This window comes from Lepisma saccharinum, chromosome 7 (assembly GCF_977018435.1).
Source record: "Lepisma saccharinum chromosome 7, izLepSacc3.1, whole genome shotgun sequence".
Taxonomy (NCBI): domain Eukaryota; kingdom Metazoa; phylum Arthropoda; class Insecta; order Zygentoma; family Lepismatidae; genus Lepisma; species Lepisma saccharinum.
In genome coordinates, this window is record NC_139235.1 from 93065545 (window position 1) to 93093362 (window position 27818).

At 36.5% G+C, this 27818-nt stretch overlaps 1 protein-coding gene across 2 annotated transcripts in view; it reads left to right on the plus strand.

The window, feature by feature from the left end:
* The window catches only part of LOC145990025 (uncharacterized), a 133112-nt gene that overhangs the window by 49444 nt on the left and 55850 nt on the right, over positions 1–27818 (plus strand). The window contains exon 1 of one of the 2 annotated variants that reach the window (XM_083125651.1): positions 4953–5048. The exons of the other annotated variant lie outside the window; for it this stretch is intronic. The gene's annotated coding sequence lies outside the window, so the exon portion shown is untranslated. Of the gene's footprint in view, positions 1–4952; positions 5049–27818 lie in introns of those variants that run through there. 2 annotated transcript variants of the gene reach the window in all.

Here is a 27818-nt window from a genome sequence, read left to right on the forward strand (position 1 = left end):
AAATTCCAATGTTGATGGTGTGAATTCATTCATTGAATTTAATATGGTATTAAAATCACAGTCGCTGGAGTCTGGTGTTAGGGTTTGATGAAATTCTGTTATCCATTGACTGCTTATGTCGCCTCCATGATATCTACTAATATTATTGGCATTAGACATTGTGTTAATAACTTTCCACGTTGTGATTAAGGATGATTCATTTGTTAATGAGGAACAAAACTTTTTCCAAAACTCTGCCTTAATTTGTCTTAAGTACCTTTGAGTTTTGGCTGCTGTTTCTTTGTACTTCAAGAAATGGTTCATTGTTGGGTTTTCTTTATATTTGATGAATGCATTTTGTCTAGCGTTTATCAATTTCTGGCAGTTTGTCGTCCACCACGGAGCAATCTTTCTTTTCGAGTCACGTTGACGGGGAATTGTAGATCTGTTCAAATTCTCTTTAATTAGTGATGTATAGTTTTCGTAATCTTTCCCTAAATTTTGTTGTTGGTAATTTTCAGATTGATTTGTCTTGAAAATTCGTTCCAGTTAATATTTTTAGAATAGTATGGACGTGTTGGTCTTTCCGGAAGATTACTAGATATAAGTGTTGTATCTATATTTGAATCAAATGATATCAAAATTGGAAGATGATTACTATTATATGGATTTTGCAGAACTCTCCAGTTAATATCTGCAACTATATTCTCTGTCACGAGTGTTATGTCAGGGGCACTAGGATTTTCATTTGGTCTCGAGATATATGTGGGAGTGCCATCGTTTAGTATTGTTACATTTGACTCTTGAATATATCTGCACAGAGATTTCCCTGACATATCTGAACCATAACAACCCCACAATGGATGATGTGCGTTAATATCCCCTCCGATTATAATAGAAGTATTTGCCGGAAGTTGTTGGAAGAGATTACACCAGAACGAATACAGTAATTTAGACGAAGGTGGATTATATATTGTAACAAATGTAGTACTATCTATTGTTACTCCAACTATTTGAATATTATCAGGCATATTCTTTAAATGTATTACTTCATACCTATAATTATTTTTAATCCCTATGGCCACTCCACCATATCCGTCATCTCTGTCGTGTCTTATCCAGTGGTATCCATAGGCTTTAATTTTTGATTCGGGTTTCAACCACGTTTCTTGAATTAATGTAATGTCTGCTGGGTAAAAGTGAATAATGTTTTCTAGACTGTGTATATTTGGAATTATGCTTCTAATATTCCATTGTATAATTCTCTTTATCCTGCCTGGCATTCTGAGTGATGAATTAGATAATTTATTATACTTGATGCTACAACAGACCAATCCTGTTTCATGTTATGTGATGACGAGGTATTGGCGAAGTTGCATATTCCTGCTAGATACTTAGAAAAATTAGTTAAAAAAGGGTCATTAATTGATGATTCACAATCTGAACTCGCTTGCATTTTCTGCGATAGTGGAAGTAATTTGTCTTTTTGATCTAAAGCCGAGTTCATTGAACCACTCTGCTGCTTTTCTTTCCAATGTGGTTTTGTTTTGTCAATTGTCGCTGGTTTCTGTCTTTCTTTTTGTTCTCGATTTTGAGATGTTTCTGATGATTTTGGACGTTTTCCCTGAGATAACTTAGTTGTTTCCTGGTTACGATCCACTTGTTGAGCGTAATTAAAAGCTCTTTTGTTAGGCAGTTGGTGATGAAGCGTTTGGTATTGGATTTCTTGTTTATAAGTATTTGCATTAATATTATGTTGGGTCTGTGTTGTTTCCTTGCATGTTGATGCGTAGGACATGTTGTATATTCTGTTCTCACTCGGTACTACTGATGCAGTATTTAAAGTAGCTTTTGGGTGTTTTTTCACAGCTTCATGATAAGATAGGCCCTCAAGCGCCATAGTCTTAACTATATCCTTTTGTCGCTGTTTTTCTGGACAGTCCTTGTCTGTTGCCCAGTGTTCTTGTGAACAGTGAATGCATATGACATTATTATTACAGCTTGAGAATTCATGATTTTGCCCACAACGTTTACACTTCAATTTACTCTTACAGTTAGATTTGAAATGCCCATAATAGTAGCAGTTTGTGCATTGCTTTACCATGGGAATGTAATGCTCTACATCAATCTTTGAATAATATAAAGTTACATATGCTGGTAAGGCTTGGGCATCAAATGTCAATATTATTGATCTCGTTGGCACAGCAATTCGACTTCCATTTTCGTCAATTTTGTATTTCATTATTCGTCTCACTTTGAGTACATTGAAAACATTAGGTTTTATGTTTTCTAATAACTCATCATCTGTAAATGAGGTATCTATTCCCCTAATTACACCCATTCTTCTCACTTTATGTGCTGGCACATAAGCAAACCAGTTATTGTTCCTTAGAACTGGATGAGAGAGAAAGTTGTTAGCATTTTTCGCAGATTTGAATTCCAATTTCGCCAGATTTTTCCCCATGGTCTCAATTGTCTTTAGACCTTCGATTTTGGTTTCATGAAGTTTTTTCCCTAATTTTAGTATATGTAGCTGACCAATATTTCTTCTATTTGTTCCATTAATTTCATTTGCACTTCTTACAAATACATCATAAGGCCCCAATTGGGTATTTTTGTATGTAATTGTTTCATGATCTTTAGATATTTTAACTTGATGTGTATTTACTGTATCCTGTGACAGGTTTTCCTGAGAGACATCACCTTTGTCTTGACTAGCTACGCTAGCAGGAACACAAACTTCCATACATTCCGAAGTGTCTGTGTCACTTACTTGGGTATTCATTTTGTTTAATGGCGTCGAGCCATATTAAACACTTATATCATATTAATCACTTTATCTTCACTTAATCTATCAATTCACTTCGTTCACACAATTATTATATTATATATTACTCTCAGTTTATACGAATATAATCCTAACTTAAATCACAAAGCACAAGAAACACTAGTAGATTCTCTATCCACTTGAAATTCTCAACTATCTCAATAACTGTACACTGAAATGCCCCAGGCCGGTAAAGGCTCAGAACATTCCAGGTGCCTAATTTAATATCCTTATTCCTAATGTAGATCTTATCCTTAGTCGAGGGACCTCCCAAAGTAGTCCCCACCCGGAGATCCGAACGGGGGACTATTTTACCTCCGGAATATTATAAAGTTCGTAAAAGAAAATTTTGAATGTTTCAATCATTGCAAGCAGCTGCTGAAGGTATTTATTTTGGCTTCCATTCTGCCTCATAGTGTGCCATGACTCTAAACTGTCCAAATCACAACAGTAGGGAGCGTATAAAGATTGTAGCTTTTCATGCTTCAGAAAACTGGCACTAACTTAATAAAGTAGGCATCAAATAAGCTAAAACACCCTTGAATAGAAACTGTATTAATGATACGATTTCCTCTTCCATGATGAAATATCTTACTTTTCTTGTTCAACGACTGGAATTCAGAACTTAGGCCTAAAAATGGGGAAGATGTGAGAAATATCGTCCACTTAGGACGTGCCACTCTCAAGGAAGAAAAATATTTTCACTACAAATCCACCTCACTACGAGACAAATATATTGACATAAAATCAAGGAATATATGTCGTTGAAACTCTTGCACTGGGCACTTTGGTTAGAGAAGTGACTGCTGAAGATTATAATTTTTATTTCAGACTATACAATGCTCTGAATATTGATCAAAATTGGATCAATAGTTTTACGAGATGTGCTTCAAACATTGATTCTTCTGCACGGAATCAAATTTGTCCACTTTGACGGTACTGCAGAATTTTTTTCTAACATCACAAATAATAATTAATTAACATGTAGGCCTAGGCCTGCGAAGAATGAAATTGCCCAAGCGTGCTGATTTTTGCATCGTATGCAAAAATGTTTACTTGATTGGATTTGTATTATGATCCACTATATTGTGGAAAGACCCAAGGGCTAAAGCCATAAAAGCTAATTGGGACGAGACCTACAGCTTATAGTGGAATCCGAGACACTTAATGATATGTGCCTCCACCGGGGATCGAAACCGGACCCTCTTAATTTCAAGGCAGCAGTATTGCTGCTAGATAAGCAGGGCGAGGAGGTCCAATTTTAATATTTCCAATTCTTAACATTTAAGAATTAAGTTAGTTACTCTGTGTACTCTTTGATTTCTTAACGTCCTATTTCTCCCTCTTGAATATTTGCAACGATAAGGATAGATATAACGATGAAAACAATGAGAGAACATCGATAACACTCATACCATTGTCGGTACTGGAATGAGGAACTAACAAACAGAAAACAACATTTTATGTTGAACGTTGTCCTACTTAAAAAAAAATCATTTTACACATCTGTTAGATTTATTCAGAAATATAGCAATACGATTTATGGAGCCTAATAATGTACACGTTTAGCTGCAAATGCCAACAATTAAGAACAATCTCACAGCCACTGAATACGTCGTCCACCTACGAGGTAGAGATTTCGTAACAAGTTTGGCACTCATGATTGACCCATTACGTAGTAACAAATGGTAGCCACTGCTATCCAGGCATATCTGCATCTACCTTCCTCCCCTTGATTGTAGGACACATCGTATTAAAAGTAACTTTGCGATCTAACCGAACCAGAAAATGTACTTGAACATTGTACTTGCCTCAATGGAATTTTAATAATGGAAAATGTAAACTTAAACTTTTTAAGTTTTCGGTCAAATTGCATCTACCTTACTACAAAAATCTTGGGGGCTACAGGTGGGCTTCAGCCCACCCTAGCCCCCTGTAGCGCCGCCCCTGGTCAGAACGCAAGGTTGTCCTAGCGTTGTGCTATAAGGAGACTTGCTTATCCTGGTCCTGTCTTGGTGGTGACGTAACTTCTGCAGGATCGGTCAACCAATCAGTGAATAGAATTATATCTCCTTTGCACACACCTGGTGGCGCTGCGCACCACGTGACCAAATGCATGTTTGAAATTTAGCTGTTGGCTGTCACTGTCAGCCAGGCATGATAAACCACCGAAGTTTAATGGATTCCTTACCTTTGACAAACGAAGCAGCCAGAGCACAAGTACGGAACTATACACATTAAGGTTATTTATTTATTTATTCCAAGTTTCAGATACAGCATTTGTAATAGCCATTTTACACTGAAACTGTAATAATTATCCAACTTGTAAATATAATTACATTAAAATGTCGAACTTGTTTGACATATTTCTGTTGCTGTAAATTCAAACACCTATTTGTTCTAGCATAATTCGAATTCTGTGTTGTCGATAGTTTTTGTTATACCAGAGGACAGTAGCGGCTTCTGCCTATTCGCACGTGCACACCCAAATAAATCTGCAATGCAATTAATTTTAACAATGTTAAATATTACGTCTCTGCTTTCGCTATGTACAGTTTTTCCTTTCATTATGAGAGCACACACTTTCCACTGAAACAGGAACGAGCTTTTGACAGTGCAACAATTTTGCAACGCACGAGCAGGCACAGCTGGCTGACCCACGGTTCCCCTGCGCGGGTTGATAATTCGACTACAGCGCCACAAGGGCAGTTTATTTTGACCAAGCTGAACTAAGCAAAGACAATGCAAGACATAGTTTAAAGCACGCGTTTCTCTTTCAGCTGCCCCACACCTTCCGTCGTCCCTTCTTTCTTGGCCTGTCATGCTCGGAACCCTGGGAACAAAATACAACCGATATTTTCCGATACCGATACATCGACATTGGCTCAGCCCGAATATAAATACATATAAAATTATAAATATATATAATTACCAAATCCACTCTCCTCACCTTATCGTTGGGGTCCTCCTGGGATCTTTCAAGATGCGAAAGAGAGTGTGGTGTGCGGAAAGCAACGGGAAGCTACCGCATATATCTTTTCCCTAGAAAAACTGCAATCATGATGAGTCGTTCCAAGGCAAAATATTCCGGACGTAAACTAGCCCCCCATTCGGATGTCCGGGAGGGGGATGTCTGGGAAGTACACATTATGACAAAGGACACTGATGGGGAAAAGAGAAGCAAACAGAAGGTAAGTTTAAGGATTGGAACGTGGAATGTCAGAACCCTGTTACAGTCTGGAAAGCTAGAAAACCTAAAAGCAGAAATGAGAAGAAACAAAGTAGATGTTATGGGAATATCAGAAGTGAGGTGGGAATAATGTGGTGAAATAGTGAGTGATGAGTTCAAGATGTTTTATTCTGGAGGTGATAGGGTTACCAGATCGTTGTAAGGGAAATGTAGGACATGCTGTCAGGAAATGTAGGAGTCAAAATGTAGGACACAAAACATTCTCAATAAATAAATAATACATATTTCTATAGAACACGTTAGAAAGTAATTGAAAAATGACACTTCATTTTTTAAAAATGAATTCTTAATGAATTTTTAAATGCTAAATTTCAAAACTTGCAATCATACTAAACAATGCACCTCTTACTACATGATTTAAGTGGTACTTCTCAGAGGAGCCAATTTCTCTCAAAATTTCAGGTTGTGAAAATATATTTGTTAGAGTGGACAGTCAAACTCTTTGAAATTACCAGTACCAAGCATTTTAGACATTATGAAAAAAATAATTTCTCTCGTGAGTCTGTTGTGCTGAAGGTAATGAAGGTACTCTCTCAACATTTGCATTATGACCTGTAATGGTAAACAAAGAAGTTTCATCTTGGGTAGTTTTTAGTTCAATAACAGGGTGTCTACCAAAACAACAAACCCAAAATTCTTGACTTTTTTTTCCTGTTTTTCTTAACGTTTATTTATTGGACCCCTACTTAAGAAAAGTTGGAAATTAGCAATTAAGAAAATAAATATTTATTTAATGAAAACCCCTACCAAAAGGCCAGTTAAGATGAAAACTAAAAATGTATTTAAGAAGAGAATTAGCTGATTTTGGCAGACTAGCGAGGCTCTGGTATTTGGACTCGCAGCCAGTATAATCTTATGTGGGGCTTGTGTCGGTTGTTCCTATGTGTTTGTGACTGTCCCTTCATCCATCTTATCTTACCCCATTCATCCTCATCTTCGCGATTAGCCAAAGGGACAGAAAAGTGAAGTAAAATAAACTAAATCAACCAATCAGTTATAGTGATTGCAAAAATTCTTGACCACAAGAATAATTTATTGCCTTTTTATTGACTTCTTGACCTACTTGTTGATTTATTTACTTTTTCTTGACTTCCATGACTTTCCTGACTGGCAGACACCCTGAATAACTTTGTTCTCTATACACCTGCTTTACAATCAAAATATTGAATAAGAATGAGAAACACCTTATTTCATCAGCAGTGGCATAGCAACATATTGCAAGGCTCTGGGCGAGATTAGAATACGAGGCCACCATCCGCCTTTTACATCTGAAATCTCTCAATGTGAATCGATACAAAATCTTCTGGGATACAATCAGCAATTTTTCATATGGGTCTCTGTAGGAAGGAATTAAACAACGCAAGCATTTAAATACCGCACAGTTGCTTCGTGGCGGTTGGAGGTGCTTTATTATTAACTTATTAAAATCGGGAGTGCAAAGTCAAGGGGAAGAAGAAAATACAATACAAAGTACTTTTTATTCAATAAAAGAATAAATGGGTAAAAATGTCCTAGAGAGTTATCGTGAATTTTTGCGTAAATGTTTCACATGAGAAATATTTACGACGATAATTTTTACTTTTTTTGAGTCCCCTTAAGCTTAGGGCCCGACTGCCTATATGTTACGCCCCTGATTTGACGTATTCGTTCAAACTATAACATTAAACTAGAATTTCAAACTAGATTAAAGCAGAATGTCTTAATTTTATTGTCCACAAAAATTAGCCTTTTCCAAATCTTTTCCCTACTTCTATTTATTATATTTTTCGTATCAACCTCAGGGGACGCCCTTTGCGCGAGGTCCCGGGCTGTCGCCCACTTCGCCCGTCCCCTGCTACGCCACTGTTAAACAGTGTAAACCCCAAGGCATGCAATTCCACTCAGGCAGTGACAGTGACATCATCAGAAAGTGGTCCCAAAACTTTGTTCATTAATAGCTTCCGTTTTCCCCGTTTGTTTTCTAGGAGGACTAACTTTTATTTTCTTTTTGGGCAATGACTGAATGAAAATACATTTCACTATTGAGTTTGGGAGCTCAATCCAAAGACTTGCAACTTGCATGATTTTTTCTTTGTTACGTATTTTCCTAATTAATATTATGTGATGCTCAAAATGTAGGACACTTACGATATTTTTCAAATTCCTCCCGGATGCTGGACATAAGGCTAAAATGTAGGACGTGTCCGGGAAAAACCGGACGTCTGGTAACCTCCGAGGTGATCAACAAGGAAACCGTGGTGTCGGAATAGTGCTAGGACCACGTGCGAGACACAAAGTTATAGCAGTGCGTTATGTAGATGACAGAATTATAATGGTGAAACTTAAAAAAAAAGTAAAAAGACTTAGCGTTAATTCAAGTATGTGTGCCACATAGTGGGTTGTCAGAAGAAGAAGTGGAGGAAAACTATGAGAAGATAGAAGACTCTTTGAGTGTACTTTCGTCACATAACATCTCAGAAGGATCTTATATATAATTTGTTACAATTAACGGCGACATTAACTAAAAATTCTGACTTGTTAAGCATAAAAGAAATACTAACAGAATGCTCACAAATAAATGGCCAGGTGCAGAAAATTATTGAGGATTTGGAAATTTTTGGAGACACACCTTAGGGTGTGGAAGAAAAAATAATGGAAAACATTCGTGGGGGTACACTGGAATGTAAGATCACTGAAAGCAAGATAGCAAAATCTGGTGAAATTAATAGATGAATATAGACCTGAACTTTTATGTTTATCGGAAATCTCTGTGAACCCATCAAACATAAATTATTTTAAAGTGAATCATTATCACATAATTTATGAAAAGATTAAAGATGATAGTAGAGGAGTTGCAATTATGATTCATGAAAGCATTCCATTTGAACCTATATCTTGACACATACAAAATTGAAGTCGTAGGAATTAAAATTGCTTTTATGAATCAAAAAGTTAGTATTATATATATATATATATATATATATATATATATATATATATATATATATATATACCTACAGATGCATGCAGAGTCACAGAAATTAACGACAAATACATTATCACAAATGTTTCAATGCATAGAAAAGCCTTTTATTATATCAGGGGATTTCAATTGCCATCACACAATGGGGAGATTAGGATGAAGATATGTTGGGGAAAGTGTTAGTAGAATGTATGGATTTGTACAACTTTACTGTAATTAATGACAGGTCTGCTACGTATATAGGAATATTAGGTACTCGGCCAACAGCTATAGATTTAACGTTAATGTCAGATGATATACAACCTTAGTGACAATGAAGTTCGACCAGTCACAAATATAGGAGTGCGTTGTGAAAGAAGGAGAACACATGCATATGCTGAACATATTTTATTCAGCAGGCTGCATGGAACAAAGGAAAACATAAATTTCCGCTGCAACGCAGCAATGTATGGTGTCCACATAAAATAAAACATTTTCGTCCATCTACACGTGACATTGAAGTTCGACCACTGTTAGAGGGGATCCTGTTTACCATGGTGTGACGCCGCCCCGTCGGCGAATAACTGTGGCAATGCGTCGGGGCATACTGCGGACGAGTCGTTCAAGGTATTCCACATCGATGCGGTGCCATTCCTACTGCAGGCAGGCGATAAGAGCAGCCACTGTCGTGGGTCCCCTCTGTTGTACACGTCGCTTAAGAATACGCCACACATTCTCAATGGGCGAGAGGTCGGGACTCGATGGTGGGCATGGCAGAGTTCGCACGTGATGGCGAGTCAACCATTCTCTTGTCAGCCGCGCTGTATGAGGCCTGGCATTGTCGTGTTGAAAGATGAGACGCCGCCTGTGGAACAGGTGCCTTCGCACTGTGGGAAGATGCCGCTCCAGTATGCGTGTATAGGCGTGTGCATTCAAAATGCCCTCACAGACGTGTAGTGGGCCATCCCCAGATGCCGTCATGCATCCCCATACCATCACTGACGCAGGTTTCTGTACCCGACGTGCATAACATTTTGCTTCATTCTGTTCCTCCTTCCGACAAATGACTGTTTTCCGTATTTTCCCGTACACAACATTGAAAATGGATTCGTCCGTCCACAAAACCCTGTTCCACTGCCGAAATGTCCATCCCCGGTACATTCGTGCCCACCGTAGTCGATTGCCTTTGTTCAACATGGAAAGGAAGGGTTTACGTTTCGCCTTGTACACTCGGTAACCGCATCGCTGTAGGTAACGGCGAATGGTTCTGGTTGACACTTCAATGTGAAAGCGTTCTCGAGTCCACAGTCGTAATTCGGCCACAAAAACATGATTGTTGGTCTGGATATAGCGCCTAAATATCCGTAGGTCACGCACGCTCAGCAGGCGTTTTCGACCGGGGGCCTTACCTGGCTCTGTAGTACCCGTATTTTGGTGGTGTTTGATGATGCAGTGGACGGTTGACTTGGGTACGTTCAGTTGGCGCCCTATTTCCCGTTCACTGAGTCCATCCCGTTGCAACTCCACCACTCTTCTCCTCACGGTGTTGTCAATAGGTTTGCCCCTGTCCATGGTGATGATGCACTGCGGTTCATCGGTGCACAGCACGCGCTTATATACGGCGGACTCCCTTATCGTGTCCGTGACGTCATGCTTCCGTCGAATGCGCCAATATCTGGAATTTAACGTATGGGTCTGGTGCCTGGTCGAAGTTCAATGTCACGCGTATAGTTCTCCGTTTTCGTTCTTTACGTGACCTTGGGTGCAACATGCTGGGATCACGATTCTTGCCTGCTCACACGCCTCCTCTTACACACATGCGTCACTTCTGAGGGTCACCCATTCCACCGCCTATGCCTCTGTGCATTTAATCACGTATTCCTTTCTGGTCGAACTTCACTGTCACCAAGGTTGTATGTGGTCAATTTCAGTGGGAAACAAACACTGATCAAAGAACCAGTGACCATTATCCATGTTTCTTTTATACTGATACTAGTTCAGTGAGATATTTCATTATTCCGCTCAGAAAATGGAAAGTTAACGAAGCTGATTGTAAGTAATTTAGAATATTTATTCCAATCTTATTTAAAAATACAGATTTAAATAATATTGTAAGGGTACAAATGATTATTTTGTAGATTCTGTTAGTATTGTTATAGACATCATGTACAAGGGCAAGAGAGGAAGTTGTAAAAAAGTATCCAATAGTACACTGGTGGAATAAAGATTGCTAAATTTTTAAAATACAGAGAATTGAAGCTACAAAAGTTCATAAAACAATACCAAATCAGGAAACTTGGATTTATAAAAAAGCAATAGCACAGGCTAAGAAAAGTTACATCAGTGCAAAAAGACAATCGTGGGCAAAGTATTGTGAGGACATAAATAACAAAGAGTGTATCAGTACGTGTAGGCTAAATTTAAATCAATCCGCAAACCACATACCCCTCGATTAATACCACCCGAAGAGACCTGGAAAGATGAATTTATTATGAAGGTAACATGTAATAATAAACACGAACCTGCAGATGCCCCTGATGAAATTTTCTCTAAAGATAGACATTCACAAGGATTATACACCAATATCATGATCGATGAAATAAGAGACATAATAATTAGAGCCAAGGACACAACTCCAGGAAAAGTTGGAATATCATACTCGATGATTCAAAATTTGCCGGAATGTGGTATAATATATATTTGTAACATCTTCAACTATATAATGAATTCAGGAAATGTACCGCAATCGTGATACACTCAAATGATTTTACCAATATTGAAACCTGGCAAAAGCCCACATAAAGGAGAATCTTATAGACTGATAGCTTTGTCTTCAGTATTGGGAAAATTTTTTGAAAAATTAATTCTAAAGAGAATTAGTTGGCATATAGAGGGACAGGGTTTATTTTCAAGGCTTCAAGTTGTATTTAGGAAGGGCATGGGATGTACAGATGCGTTGGCATTGTTATCATCAAAAATTTATGATACAATGAAAAGGAAAAGTAGTCTTATTGCTGCTTTCTTAGATATTAAAGGGGCATATGATAATTTAAATATAAATAAATTATTAAACATTCTACAAAATCTGAAAGTACCTTATATGCATCTAAAAATAATTTGGAATCTATTAAAAAATCGTTGTTTATATTTTTACTTTCACAATAAAGTTGAGGGTCCTAGATGGATATCAAGGGGACTTCCACAGGGAAGCCCTTTACTTTTTAATATATATATTTAATGGATGTTCAAAGAATATGTCCTGAGTCATTTGGATTTATACAATATGCAGATGATTTATGTATATATGAGCGTGTCAAGCAACTAGATAAAGGAGTCACCAACATGGAAGCGAAAATAATAGAGATAAAGAAATTTCTTGAGAATAGGTCTATGAATATATCGTCAGAAAAATCAAAGCTGATTATATTTAGTAAAAAAGGAGCTCCGAAAAATGTGAATCAATACACAAGAAAGTTACACATTCCCACAGAAAATACAGTAAAATATTTAGGCGTTACATTTGATACTAAATTAACATGGAAACCTCATGTAAAATGTTAATGAAAAAGGCAGAAGTAATTTACAATGTATTTCGTTCTATGGCTACAACAAAATGGGGAAGTCATCCTAGTAGCATGATGAATTTTTACAAAAAATATTACAAACCAACAATAGAATACGGGATTATAGTCTTGAATACAGTTTCGGGACATGTATTTCGACCTTGGAAGTAATGCAGAGGAAAGTTTTTCGAAAGTGTCTAGGACTGATGAAGAGTACTCCCAATGTACATGGAAGCATGCGAATGGAACTTAAGTTATAGGAAAAGAGAAATGTCTATAACTTCTGACATTGTTTTGAACAGATATTTAAATCATCCATTCAACGACATTCTATTCGACTTGGTTGAATTATATGATACAGGCAAAATTAGCAACTGCGAAGATATAGGATGGGTGCAATTATATAATAAGTACTATGAGGATCATCAAAGATTATTGAAAGTAAGGAGTAAGCCCATATATACTCTAAGATTTTCCTGTTTGTGAATATAGAGATATTTAGTTTCCTGAACAATATACAAAATATGATTACATGGAAAGATGGAAAGATTATTACTTTATACAAGGTATATACACAGAAAGTTCAAAAAGTAGTCAAAATGTAGGATGTGCTGTTTATGATGTACAGAAGAAGGAATCAATTATGATACATTTACCGAAGATTTTTCCATTTTTACAGCTGAAGCTTATGCAATTTACCAAGCACTAATTTATACATATAAATTGCAAGAAAAAATTATTAATATTAACGGATTCCAAAAGTGTATTATATTCAATTCAGTCAAATTATGATTTATTATTTAAATGCTCCCCATACATTATAAACTGTGTAAAAGGTTTACAAAATTTAAGGAGCAGGGGAAAGATAATTAATTTAACCTGGGTTAAAGCACATTGTCAAAATTTAGGAAAAGATATAGCAGATTTGTATGCAAAACAAGCTAGGGTAATTCAACCTGTACTGGAGCTGAAAACCTGGTACACAGACCTTCTACCGAGGGTGAAGAAAAAGTTGAAGGAAAACTGGAAGGAATGGTGCAAAGGTGAATTTCAAAATGCAGGCAGCTTTTATCAGATAGCTAAATTCAATAGAATCAGGGCTTGGTTTACAAACGTTCAAGGTACAAGGAATGTAATAGTATTACTAAATCGTATTAAGTCAGGATATACAACTACTAAAAGTCATTTACAAAAGATCCGGATTGTACAAAACCCAAACTGTTCATGTGGCAACAAGGAAGATATACACCATATCATATTTGAGTGTAATAGATACACACATACACAGTTATCTTCACAACTTGATGTTAAATTTAAGTTAACAATCGGCTCAATACCTTAATGTCTGAATTTCAGGACAAGATAGATGCGGTTGGAACAGCGTGTTTACAATCAACTACACGTCTTGAATCTGTATTTGATAATAAATGTCGTAATGTTGATGTCAAACTATCTGAATTTGATAATGTGCAAGAATCATTGAAAGAACACGTTCTTGATTATGACCAACGTTTAGATAATCTCAATTTTAAATTATAATGACTGCTCTGTTAATATAGATCTTATGTCTAGGGTCACTATTTCAGAAAGTAAAAGCGATGGTAATGCTGATGTACATAAGCATATTTCTCATTGTACAGAAAGGTTCCAACAGTTTAATTCCCGTATTGAAGGTATAGAACAAAATATCAAAAAGCTTCAAGCTGATGGCAAGGATTTAACAGTCAAAGTTAATTCTAACGATAATGATGAAGGTAGCGTAGCCCTTGCACATAATTCCTCTGCTCGTAATTCAGCTGTTACAAATAGTAAAGGTAGAACAAAATCAATTGTTGTGGATAATATGGAATTTAATACATGTCAGAATGGAAGAACCCAGTGTGATGTTGGATTCAGTACTTCGTCTAGTGATGTATCAGATGATTCTTCTAGGACAGTTTCCGGTAAGAAGAATGTTACTAACACTCCTGCTCGTAAAAAAGTCCGTTGGAAGCACAAGTATAATAAATCTGTAAGATCTAGCTCTGAAGAAATTTCCGTTAAGAAATTCCGAAGTGACGACACAGAAGGTCCATTCAAAAAACGAGAGTCAGTTGCTGAGAAATATAACTACACTGATGCTTGCTATCAACTGTTTGGTACAAATTCACATCCTACTTCTAGTTCTGTGTTTACTACGAATAATGACAATGTTAGTAATGTACATATTAATACACATTGTTATCTACATCAAAGCTTTAATTCTCCTTGTATGTGGTGTGATTTTAACCCACAAATATCGGAACCTAACCCACAAATATCGGAACCTAACCCACAAAATGATTGTGTTAGTAATATTTATCATGATGCAAGTGTACCATGTTCAGTTTCGGAGAATCACGATGATCCTCATTCTTCTGTAAATGGTTCGAGATTGCATAACTGTAGTAACACAAGGTTAAATGGAGCAAATCATATTTGCGGTAATCGACCGTATAATTTGAGAGGAAGAAATGATCATCCTATAACTAGAAATACATGCAATGGAGAAGGAAATGTAAGAAGTGGACGTTTAAAATTAAATGAATTATCTCAATTGCCTAAGTTATCTGGCAAGATAGAGCAACAATCAGCGAGAGAATATACTGAACGGCTGGAAAATATATTAAATGTTGTAGGAGTGCCAACAGAAATGAAATTGCAAAGTATTTAACAATGCTTCATTGGGAGAGCTGGTTATTGGTTTCGTACTCATAAATATTACTTTATTTCCTATGACCAGTTTGTACAAGAATTCATCAATCAGTTTGCTTCTTCGGAAGTTATTTAATCACAGCTTTCCGTATTGAGAAATCGCTAATATGATCCCAGTCTACATGGCAGTTTAGAGACTTTTGCTTTAAAAACTCGCTCCAGTTATTGCAATTTGGTTGAAAATCCTCAAGATATAGATGTGCAGTTAATACTTAGCCAGTTAACCTGGTAATATTGCCAATCACATTACTTGTCACGAAATTCGTTCAGTAGATCAACTGACTAGCATGTTAAGAAGGTTAGATGTAATAAAATTTAGTAGAAAGGGGCTTGTTACTCTTCCTAACGAAGACCACAGATTAATAAGATCGCTTACTTCCTATCTCTCCTTTGTAATTTGTGCGTATACCAAACCGGGCATATGGAGCCACCCTACGGCTGTTTCGAAACGTAAAGCATTGTCATAGCAACCTCTCCGCCAATCATATCTTACTCTTGGCAGTGACAGTTGAATGCGTCTCAGCGCAATGATCCGCTCACCCCAACCTTCCATTCCTGCTTTTATTTTCTGCTAATAATTCGGGACATATCTCATAAGGTCGAATTAATTATTTTATTTAAGTGCATAAAAATGTTCTACAAGGATATATACCATTGTTCAGTTAAGGCATGTTATGTATGAATGATTTCTACATCTAAGTTAAGAGATATACAGAATTAGTAGCCCAGAAGCACAACATAGGAAAATAATTTCAAGTTCCTGAAATTCCAACACGTAAATCATTCCGTTGTGCATGAAAAATGGTCCATGTATTATCTGTGGTAATAAGTATTTTTATTTCGTATTCTCCCTATTATGCGTTACTTTTCTGACATTTTGGGCAAATCGCGATTTTATCTACGGCGATTACTTTGTTCGTAGATCAATGCGTTTTACCCCTCCCTCGTCGTTGTTTATTTAGCGTCGCATTTTTCCAATTTTAGGCTAATCGCGACGATGCTATGAAAAATTGATGACACAAAGAAAGCTCTAACAGGGATTCGAACCCAGGACCACTGCATTAACTGAACAATGGTATTTATCCTTGTAGAACATGTATATGCACTTAAATGAAATAAATACTACGACGTTACGAGATATGTCCGAATTATTAGCAGAAAATAAAAGCAGGAATGGAAGGGTGGGGTGAGTGGATCATTGCGCTACCAAAAGTGTTCTAAAGGCCGCTCGAGCCATGTTGCAACATTTCCCAAATTGTCTCTTTCTCTTCATAACAATTGCTGCACAGTTTAACGTGGGTGACAATCTGCAGGATACAGCACACTTAATATCAGCAACTGTTTCTGGTGCCGTCACTGTAATTTTCTCTCTTGTGTATGCCTACCATATTCAATCGCAAGATGTAGACACTTCTGATTTACCAACGTAGAAAATTCCATTCATCTGTCTATGGCCTCATAAAATGAAAGACAAATGCATCCACTTTATCTGCAATTGATATCAGTGGAGTACCCTGAGAGGGGGGAGATTTGATGCTGAAAATGCCAGGGATACAAAAGACAGGATTCGAAGGTTTTGTCTCAGGAAATAAGAATAAATCATAAAACGTATATTAAAAACTACTGATGGAACATTAGCGCTATTCATCTAACGAAACCATTACAAATCGGCTGGCGGCTTGTAGGTATGAAATACTGGAATAAAAGATATATACATATAGTCAGTACTTGTTTTCCAAACTTAACCACCATCCTAAGAAAATTGGGGACCTACAAGTGAGTAGCGTAACCCAGTCTGGGAAATCTCCTAGCTGAGGGTTCGATGTGCTGACCCCACGTCACCCCATTACTGGTTGAAGATCTCCACACCTCTAGGTAGGGTTGTGGGAGGCAGACTGGCAGTCCGTTGATAGGCCAAGGCCCTTCCAGGGCTGTAGAGCAGTGGATCTCAACCTTTTTCAATCGGGGACCCACCTTGAAGGATATTACACTTCATGGGACCATAAGATGGGAACCAGCGGAATTACTTTGTAGGGGTGTGAACCTAGTCTATAATCATATATTTGCTCTTTTACAACAACACGACCTGAATTTAAATTGTTAAAACAATATATCTAAGTGATTTAAGGTAATAGGATTTTAAGACCCTGTAAACAAAGTTTGGAGCCCAACCTCCCGACCCACCAAATGTCACCTCAGAACCCAGCAGTGGGTCGTAACCTATAGGTTGAGAAACTATTCTGTAGAACCATGGGTTATGTTATGCTGTAGATGAAAGTAAATATTTTACACTACAGTTAATTTCTATCACAACTTACATTCAGTGTTCTGTAGATGAAATAATATTTTGGAAAATACAACATAGAAACTAGTTCAGTGCCATCTACCATGAGAGAATAGAATAAAATAATAGCTATGAGTGACACAGCTCATTGGGGAAGTTATCAAACAGAATAATTTCTGGATCCCACTTTAAACTGTAGGTCCAGTCCCAATTGGCCTTACTGTGAATAAAGTTGACATAAAACACCAAATCAATCAATCAATCGAAGTTGTATGAAATTTCACTTTTCTGGTTTGCATGAGAGTAATATCAACCCATTTCTAAAAACGTGTGGATGTTTGTAAGATATCGTAACGCAACTCCCGGTTCGTTACGATATATTATTAACTAATCACTGCATGCTTATTCATTTTAGTATTTGTCAAACATCCCTAATTTTTAATCTAGAATGGGAGTAGGAATATGTCATGCAAGCGAGTTTTGTTCGAAGTTACTTACTGGAACCACTCTACATATTGACTACAATTTCATCATATGGCATTACATATTTCATAGTTACACAAAAAACTGGACTCGAAATATGAATGTCTTAGAATACAAAACAAAGCAGTCATAGAGTATGTACGATCAAGCTAGATAAGCACACTCCCAGCCCCCACTCCTAAACACACACACACACAATGGAATTATAAATACACCACTGAAAGATCTTATCCTGCACAGATATGTATTTTATATATTCATATACTTAATACAGTACTGAAGATGATACAATCCATGCATTCAGAATAAATATTCCACATGAATTTTAAAGTTAATTAAAAAACAAAGAAATGTGCAAATTTCCAGCTGATGTCAAAGAAACCAACAGTATTTTTTGCAATTTAGAGAGATTTCACACCAAAGTGAAAGTGCTTGGCTTACTAATGAACAGCAACGTTTCACCCATAGTAGATGCCATATTGACAAAATCCCTGCTACTCATTATCACCTTCTAAATAATGTCACACATGTTTCTAGTTAGTCTAAAAGAAAGTGAACATAAAGAATTAATAAATAATCATTCTTTCAAGCTTCACACTATCAGGTCGATCATTGGTGCATTTCTCATACCATCCCTTCCATCAAGAAGTAAATTTAACTTGACTTCGTATCAAACATAGGTGTCTCACTCATGATGATTTGCAGCAAGGGCTAGACCATCCAATGTGTCATGTCTAAATGTTAAGTGATTGGCTTATTCCTACGTAATGTGTAGATTATACTTTCCTCAAACTTTTGATCTTACCAATTATTGACCAGGTTGGGAGATAATGACAGCACTTTAATAAATGTCATTACCTCTTTGAGAAGAGCGGGGCTCTTATACTGTCTCTGAGGAAGTTCGTAGTTTTGTGTATGTCCTTTGCAAGTCTTTATAACATTTCACTTTCAACCTTTCTCAAGAGGCTCTTCACACCCATTTTTTAACTCAGGTATGGGTTCGATACCCGGTGGAGACCCATAGTGTTTCGGATCCCACTTTAAACTGTAGGCTCAACCCAATTAGCCTTTCTGTGCATAAAGTAGACCTAAAAGAACAGTTCAAACTCAAGTAAGGATATTAGATAAGAGAATTCTTCCTCACATACATTGAATGGCCCAATATGGTCATTATGCCTACAAGTCCCAAAATCTATTTCAAGCATCTTACTTCCAATTACATATATAAATTATATTGTTAGCATTAAACATATGGAATATAGAGTAAAATACTATAAGAAATCCTTAAAACCCTACATCAATTAATTTCCACTGTATTGAATATTATCATAATATTGTTAATGAAATTCCATTAGACAAACCATTGATAGTCATACTGATAGGTTTCTTGGTTGGACACTCACTATGGTGACATGTTATACTTCACCAAGAATGAATTTACATGTTTACTCCAGAAGAAGAGAACAGTTTCAGAGTAAGTACATTACTCTTATACTCATGTTGTGGAAATGTAAAACATTATATTCTATTGTTAATAACAAATGTAAGGGAAAATAAACACATTGTTATTCAGGTATATATATTTATTGAATCACAAGTAATTAATATATTTTGCATAAGGTAAGATAATCTCTTTGAGGTCCTACAAACTTTCACTGGAATAAAAGTTACTGAAATTATTAAAGTATCATTAACACACTCAACAAACATTTCCATAGTAGGTTCACATATGTACAGTCTCAAACAGAAAAATGTGTGCATTTTATTTCCTTTAATCAAACTGTTCAAATATTTTACAGGACTGTTTAGCTGGAAATTATATATTTTTTATCCACCCTGCTTGGAATATTTAGTGAAACATTAAATACATTTGTTTCTAACATCCTCAAGCAATGTATTGTGTTGTTAGGTGTTATGTACTTTAAGCAAAATTTTTCTCTAAAGCATATATTTTTTTAATGCAGAAAAGGGAAAATACAATTTCTTATGCATGAGCCACATAACTGATGACAATGTTATTCCATAAGAAATGCAATATACTTACTTGGTTCTACTCTGGGTATGCATCATGCACTAACTTATTTCTATTAGAATTCATAAACATTTTCTCTGAAAAAATGTCTTCACAAACTCTGTAACTTTTGTATGTTTTGTGCCTCAAGTCCTTTCGCCACATTTTCTCCAACCATATGTCAGCTATACGAGAAAAATAAAAGATGAAAAATTATTTTAGAAACATATAACTATGCAAGACAAAGCATTCTGCATTTTATGTCACTCAAAAAAGATAAATTCCATGGTGCAAGAGTTGTTTGTGAGCTAAGGTCAAAGCGTGTCAACACAAAGAAAAGTTACTGAAAATGAATATGCATTAGATCACTATCTGTATCTGTTGAATAAAGTAGTGTCAAATGTATAAGGGTCCATTCTATGATAGCTCATTCAGCAATTGCGCAAAATCTTATGAGCTTGTCACCATTCAATTGATTTATTTTTACTCAATTTTCACATTATTTCTCATCGTAACTAATTCTTATGGCACCATACAGTGTGTGGTAATGCAAATAAAAAAAATATTATAGATATTGCATTAAACTTCCTAACATATGAAGCAAAGTTTTACCACAAAAATTATCTTTTAGAAAGAGTCCCTGAAGCTTGCTGCCTAACCTACAACTGGCTAACAACGCAATTTTTCTCATTGAATGGATCATGGAATCTACTCCCGGGAGTGCTTTCAAGAAAAATTGTATGACACAACATATTTCTGAAGAAGATACCAGGACAGGAAATATCAACAAATCAAAATCACCCATACCATCTAGTAGATCAAAGCCCATGACCAGCAACAAGAGCTATTACAGCAATAATATTAACTACAGGTATAATTAGATGATTCCATCAACATAATATATTATTATATTATTATTAATAATAGGAGTAACATCCATAATTCTGTAGGGTTGGATTAAATCACATAGATTAAAATGCGATTTGAAACACAAAATCTTTCTCCCGTGGCACCAGTGAGAAAGGATTGTTTTTACAGTAACACATGTGTAAATGTTTGTAAAATATTTTGCATATATTGCACATGTAGGTTAGTTACACTCATTCCATTTCCAAAACTAGTGATTACTTATGATTTGGTTCAATGTATGCTTTCGTAGTTAGGTTAGGCAGGCCTGTTTTGGTTCTCTTAGCATTATAAATAAATTCCCTAAATTCATTTTACTAAGGTTTGTGTCGCCCCTGTCAACACATGATTTTTCAAGCAAAAAAAACTATTCAATCTGTATTATATTAATCTATGTTGGAATCTTTTCTTTAAAAATGTGTTATTGTTAATGTTACAATGGGTAATGAAATTGTTTAACTTAAATGTTGAAACTATAGAAATATTAAACAACTATGTAATAACCATGGTAAATTGTAAACAACAATATGATATAAAAGAGCTAGACTTTTGTGAGTCTGCGGGACATTCTCCTGGTTGCCGAAAGGTTGATGGTTCAGGGGACGTTGGGGAATATCTTGCTTCAATCTTCGGATTGGCTGGAGTACTTGTACTCCATTTTGGCGGATATTCACAAACCCAACTCTGAATAAGGTGTTCTCCTGCATCATCAAAGGACCAGGGTTATAAACTTCGGTATAACTAATAGGTTTAGGCCTACAAGTTATACCGGGTGAATTGTCTGTTTGGAAAAGTGTTTGTATAACATCATCAGTTTAAATAAATCTTCGAGTAAAAGATCTTAAGGATCTTTCATTTCAACCTTGCATAGGTGATAATTAAAAATAAATCCTGCACCACAGACCACGCAAGGGCTTGGTCCTACTAACCCTTAGAAGCCATTGAGAAGTCCGATAAAAGGGTTGTAACCGGACTAACATAAAGCCCTAAAGGCAGAAGGTGCGTGTCAGTGATTTTTGGCGACCGTGACCAGGACCATCGAAGCAACCACCTGTGGATCTTCGTGGCCCAGCAGAAGAAAAAGAAGCCTGTTCCAGAAACTGAAGCAGAAGCCTGTTCCAGAAACAGAAGAAGAAGCCTGTTCCAGAAACTGAAGCAGAAGCCTATTCCAGAAATTGAAGAAGAAGTATATTTCAGAAACAGAAGAAGCAAAGATGATAGGTTCCCAGAGACCTTTGACCAGGCAGCAAAAGGAAAGGCTCGTTTGCTGTACGAATGAAGAAAAGAAGGAGGAAACCTTATTACCATGCTCCGGCTGCAACAGATACGTTCATGAAAGCTGCGCACATAAAACCCCAGGATCTGACGTAGCAGCGGAGGTAGACGTTAAATGTAGACAGTGCGTGGAAAAACAAGTTACGCCAACCCCAACAGATGATAGTTGGAGGGAAATGATGATCTCCTTTATGACTGATTTTAAGAAAGAGAAAGAAGAAGAAAAAGAGCAAAGATTAAAGGACAAAGAAGAAAGTGACCAAAAGTTCGCACGTTTGGTTGAAACCTTGAGTGAAAGAGATGCTGAACAGAAAGCAGAACGAGAAATGAGTGACCAAAAGTTCGCACGTTTGGTTGAAACCTTGGGTGAAAGAGATGCTGAACAGAAAGCAGAAAGAGAAAGGGAACGAGAAATGAGTAAGAAAATGTTTGAAGATTTTAAAATAAATTTAGGAAAAGAAATATCCGAAGCGATAGCTGAAATCAGAAAAGAGAGAGACGAAAAATATGAAGAACTAGTGGAAAGAAGGAGAGAGGATCGGCAGATAGATGATGACCGTTTTAAACAGCTACAAGAAAGTTTGAACCAAGAAATAAAGAATCGAGAGGAAAAGGATAATGTAAACTGCGGTTTACTAACCGAGCTGAAGGAAATGTCCGTAAATTTGGAGGGTGAAATAAGAGTGACAAAAGAGGCCCAAACACAACAAGTTGAAATTATAAAAACGTTAACCTCCAAGTTGGAAACCTTACAACTAGGCAAGGAGAATAGGAATGAAGAGATGGAAACTCTGCCAAAGAAGATATGTGTAAGAAGCTCTTGCTCCTCGCATTCTTCTAGTTCCGAATCTCCCGAACATTCTGAGCCATGCCAAAGAAAGAAACGAAAAAGGAGTGGCGGAATGAGACGAACTAGAGACTACGCTACGGAAAAAATGGTAGAAGATAATTCCTACTTAAACCATTCATCCAATCGGATTCTCCGAATGTCTGACGTCAATTCCCTCACCAAGTTTAATGGAGAAATCAATTCAGTATCTGCTGAAAGTACTTGGAGGAGATAAATACTTATATGGATTTAATGAAAATGCCCATGATGTATCGACTAAAGGTCCTTCCTTCGCTAATGGAGGGTAAAGCCAAGGCTTGGTTTATGGCAAACGAAAAGAGATGGAAAACTTTTGAACATTTCCGCTCTGCATTTAGGAAGCAATACGCATCACCTGAAGCAAAACAGAGGGAAATGAATACCCTGAGGAATAAACATTATAGCAAAGGTGCAGGGTTATCATTGGAAGAATATTGCTGGGAGGTATATGCAGCATACTGCAAATTGACGGAAACCATCAACCAATCAGAAGTGCTGAACTTAATCATTGGCCAGTTACCTTCACGAGTGCGACAACTGGTACTAACTCGAGATCCCGCCAACATAGACCAACTCACGAATTTCCTGGGAAAGTTCGAAGCGTCTGAGCAAATGGAAGGATGGAAAGCCGATTACCAACGAACTGATGAACGGAGAAATCCTCAACCTCGAATCAGGAATCTAGAGCTATCCCGGAGGAATGGAGGAGAAGAAGATAAGAGGCCCACACCGATCAACCAAAGGTTTAATGGAAATCTAAGGTTGCAAAGGAAGGATGCCAAGAGAGGGACGTTCTTGAATAAGAACCAGAATCAAAGAAACTAGAACCAGTCTCGTAAGAAAGAATGTGGAATACAGACTGACGAAAGTCCAGAAGACTGTGCTTTGAACCCTAGAGCACCTGTATGGGAAATTCCTTCCACTATTAAAGCACCTTCTTGGGAAATTCCCTCTACCAGTCGAGCAAATTTAAACCAGAGGTCGTTGTAGATGAAGCTCTCCCTTCTACAACGCGACACAATCTTGATGTTTGTGAGAGCGAAGAAGACAAACAATTTACTAATGAAAATTTAGATGTTTTATATCTAGAGCTAAATTCTTGTCCAAATTCTAAAGAGGAGAAATTGTTTAATGTTTTCGAAGTAACTGGGAATTGCAGCAAGAAGCCAGAAATTCAAATAGAAGTTTTGGGATTAAAAATAAGATGTACTTTGGATACAGGAAGTGAATGTACCGTCATGAATTATAATGTTTGGGTAAAGCTCCGAGAGAGATTACCAGGCTTGAAACTGCAAAGATGTCCAGGAATAAGGTTAAATGATCTTGTTGGACATGAGAGGTCCCGTATTGTAGGATGCCGAACCATTCTTTTTGAAATTGCAGGACACACTTTTGAAGATCAAGTCTACGTAGTGAAGAAATTAGAGGCAGATTTGTTATTTGGATATCCATTCTTCAAGAGATATAAGGTCAATTTGGATGCAGGTGCCAACAAATTATATTTAACGGTGAAGGGACAAGTCGTTGAAGAAAGTTTGATTCCAGATGACCAAGAAGATAGTTTTGAAGCAATTAATGGTAAGACTTCGTGTGTTAAACTATCGATGGCTGAAAGGGAATCGCATTCAGACAATAGGTCCGCCGCCGAAGAAGATGTAAGAAAGAAGGCTTTCGCTCCAGGGTTGCTGAATCAAGAAGATGAGGAGAAACTACACTGCCCATTATTTTCTGACAAACAGGGACTTGTAAATACTTCAATCTGTAAGATAAGTGCAGAACTACCTGTATTTCCTTTACAAAATCCATCTCCCATTCCAAAAGAGGAGAATCTAGAGGAAGACCTAAATGGATGGAAGACCTGGCTAATGGACGTCAAGAAGTTTTACGAAGTAGTGTGTTGAACAAGATGTAAAACCATTTCCTGTTTTCTCCAGAAGCTACATGCAAATGAAGAATGAAGTCCAAGAAGACGATCCCAAATGAAACATCGCCTCACATCATGAAGAAGAAGAAGAGAAAGAAAAATGAAAATATACAAAAAGGGAGAAAAATTTATAAAACAAAATTAAATAACGTTCACTTATATTTAATTTTATTTTCTTGTGGGGGAACGCTATGTGTCGCCCCTGTCAACACATGATTTTTCAAGCAAAAAAAACTATTCAATCTGTATTATATTAATCTATGTTGGAATCTTTTCTTTAAAAATGTGTTATTGTTAATGTTACAATGGGTAATGAAATTGTTTAACTTAAATGTTGAAACTATAGAAATATTAAACAACTATGTAATAACCATGGTAAATTGTAAACAACAATATGATATAAAAGAGCTAGACTTTTGTGAGTCTGCGGGACATTCTCCTGGTTGCCGAAAGGTTGATGGTTCAGGGGACGTTGGGGAATATCTTGCTTCAATCTTCGGATTGGCTGGAGTACTTGTACTCCATTTTGGCGGATATTCACAAACCCAACTCTGAATAAGGTGTTCTCCTGCATCATCAAAGGACCAGGGTTATAAACTTCGGTATAACTAATAGGTTTAGGCCTACAAGTTATACCGGGTGAATTGTCTGTTTGGAAAAGTGTTTGTATAACATCATCAGTTTAAATAAATCTTCGAGTAAAAGATCTTAAGGATCTTTCATTTCAACCTTGCATAGGTGATAATTAAAAATAAATCCTGCACCACAGACCACGCAAGGGCTTGGTCCTACTAACCCTTAGAAGCCATTGAGAAGTCCGATAAAAGGGTTGTAACCGGACTAACATAAAGCCCTAAAGGCAGAAGGTGCGTGTCAGGTTCGAATTTACTTCTACATTAATTCCCACTAGTCTACGATACTTACAGTCCCTTGTCAATGGAAAGAGTGCTAATTACTTTAAGAAATGTTCAAATTTCGTGTGATAATGATTGCTAAAATTCTACGATAATTAGTCTTCCTGCAAAGAGAATTTTTTAAAAAATCATAGAACGATAGGAACCTTAGGTTTCATCGCTTTAATATTTACATGCTATTTTTCATCTCCTGTACATTATGACAAAGTTTTATATGCTAGAAGAAATAAACTTCATGCAGAAGCGAATAGGAGCGCGATAACTTGCAACTTTCTGCATTATAACATACACAAATTAGCTTTTCTGAACTTCAAACAAACTTCAAGTCATTCCTACTATTCTCGTTGGCTGTCTATCCTCCTGTGTAACTTATAAATAGCATTAAGTTACAAAATCGAGCCTTTACCCTTTCAGACATTTTTTTAACACATGGCCTTTTACTTAAATGAAGGAAAATACAAAATACGAAGACATGCTAGGAATTATTCTCCGTGGAAACTAACTTTATAGAAATTATTTTTACATAAAGAGCGAACAGAATTCATAAATAACTAACCTTTCAGGATATGACGGAACACGAAAAAAAGACCTCTGGATTCCTCTTCTGACAGTTTTTACAATAAAAATCTGCACAATAAGCCATTGTTTTTATTTTTTGTTCTTCTACGTCCTTATTAAAATAGTTAGTGTACGTCCATGACAGATCATATGGAACGATGTTACGTCATGTAGAAGTATTGACTTTAAAAATACGATTTTTCTTATACATGTTTAAGAAGGGAAAGGCATTTAATAAAATACAAAATCACGTACAAGTGATCATAATTGATTAATAGATACATAAACTAAATTTTTAATGAGAAAATTAGGATTTAGCATCGATGGTGGTGCCGACTGGTAGCTGGTTAATTCATGCACGAACAAATGAATTCCGAAATTAACCTTGTTCGGAGTTTTGCACCAGTGCGGGAGGCCTGACGAAGACAACGAACTTGAAAATATTCCAAAGGTTTTTAAGAACTCTGAACAAAATGGAGGCAAGTTAATGTTCGACGCTCGAAGACCACTAGTGTTTGTACTCAGACTCCAACTAGTAGTGAGGTAGAAGCCAATGCTGTTATCAATAAAGGTTACGAAAATTGGCAGGGAAACAATCTTCGAGGTCGATATTTCAACAATTTTATGCGTACCTCTAATAATTATGGATTTCATGGAAACTTTACTGCCTAAACAATTTTAATGGCTTGAGATCTAGAAACTGAGGACAATTCCGAAATAATTACAGGCAAAATAATTATCGTTCACCTACAGGACAATTTAATGATGGAACTTTGCTCAATCAATCGCGATTCTATTACAGGAATTTAAATTACGAAATTTGGTGCAAAATAACATCATTGATCGGTAATCTTAGATTAGACAAGGTTGAACATATTAGATTATCTAGATTTGTTGGAAGTAAAAGGTGCAAGATTGCTGGTTGTAAACGGTAAGCCTTCAATTGATGATGAATATTTTCCTATGGAATTCTTTATTCTAAAGGAACTCAAGGCTGATGTTATTTTGGGAGTTCCATTCTTACGAAACTAAAAGGCTATAGTAGATCTCAGGTCATAGCACAGAAGTTTAGTAAGTTCTTCGGGTAAGGAAATTTGTGCTTCATTAAATAATGAAGATTCTAATTTGTTACACTCTGAATGTGGTGAATATTGTAGTTCTACGATTAAGAATGAACCTCAATCCAAAGCAAATAAATTGAAGTCTTGTGGATTGTTAAATTATGTGCCTGTATCAGATATCGAATCTAAATACATGCCTTCTAAGAGCGATATTTACAATAAAGTTTTTGAAATTAACGAC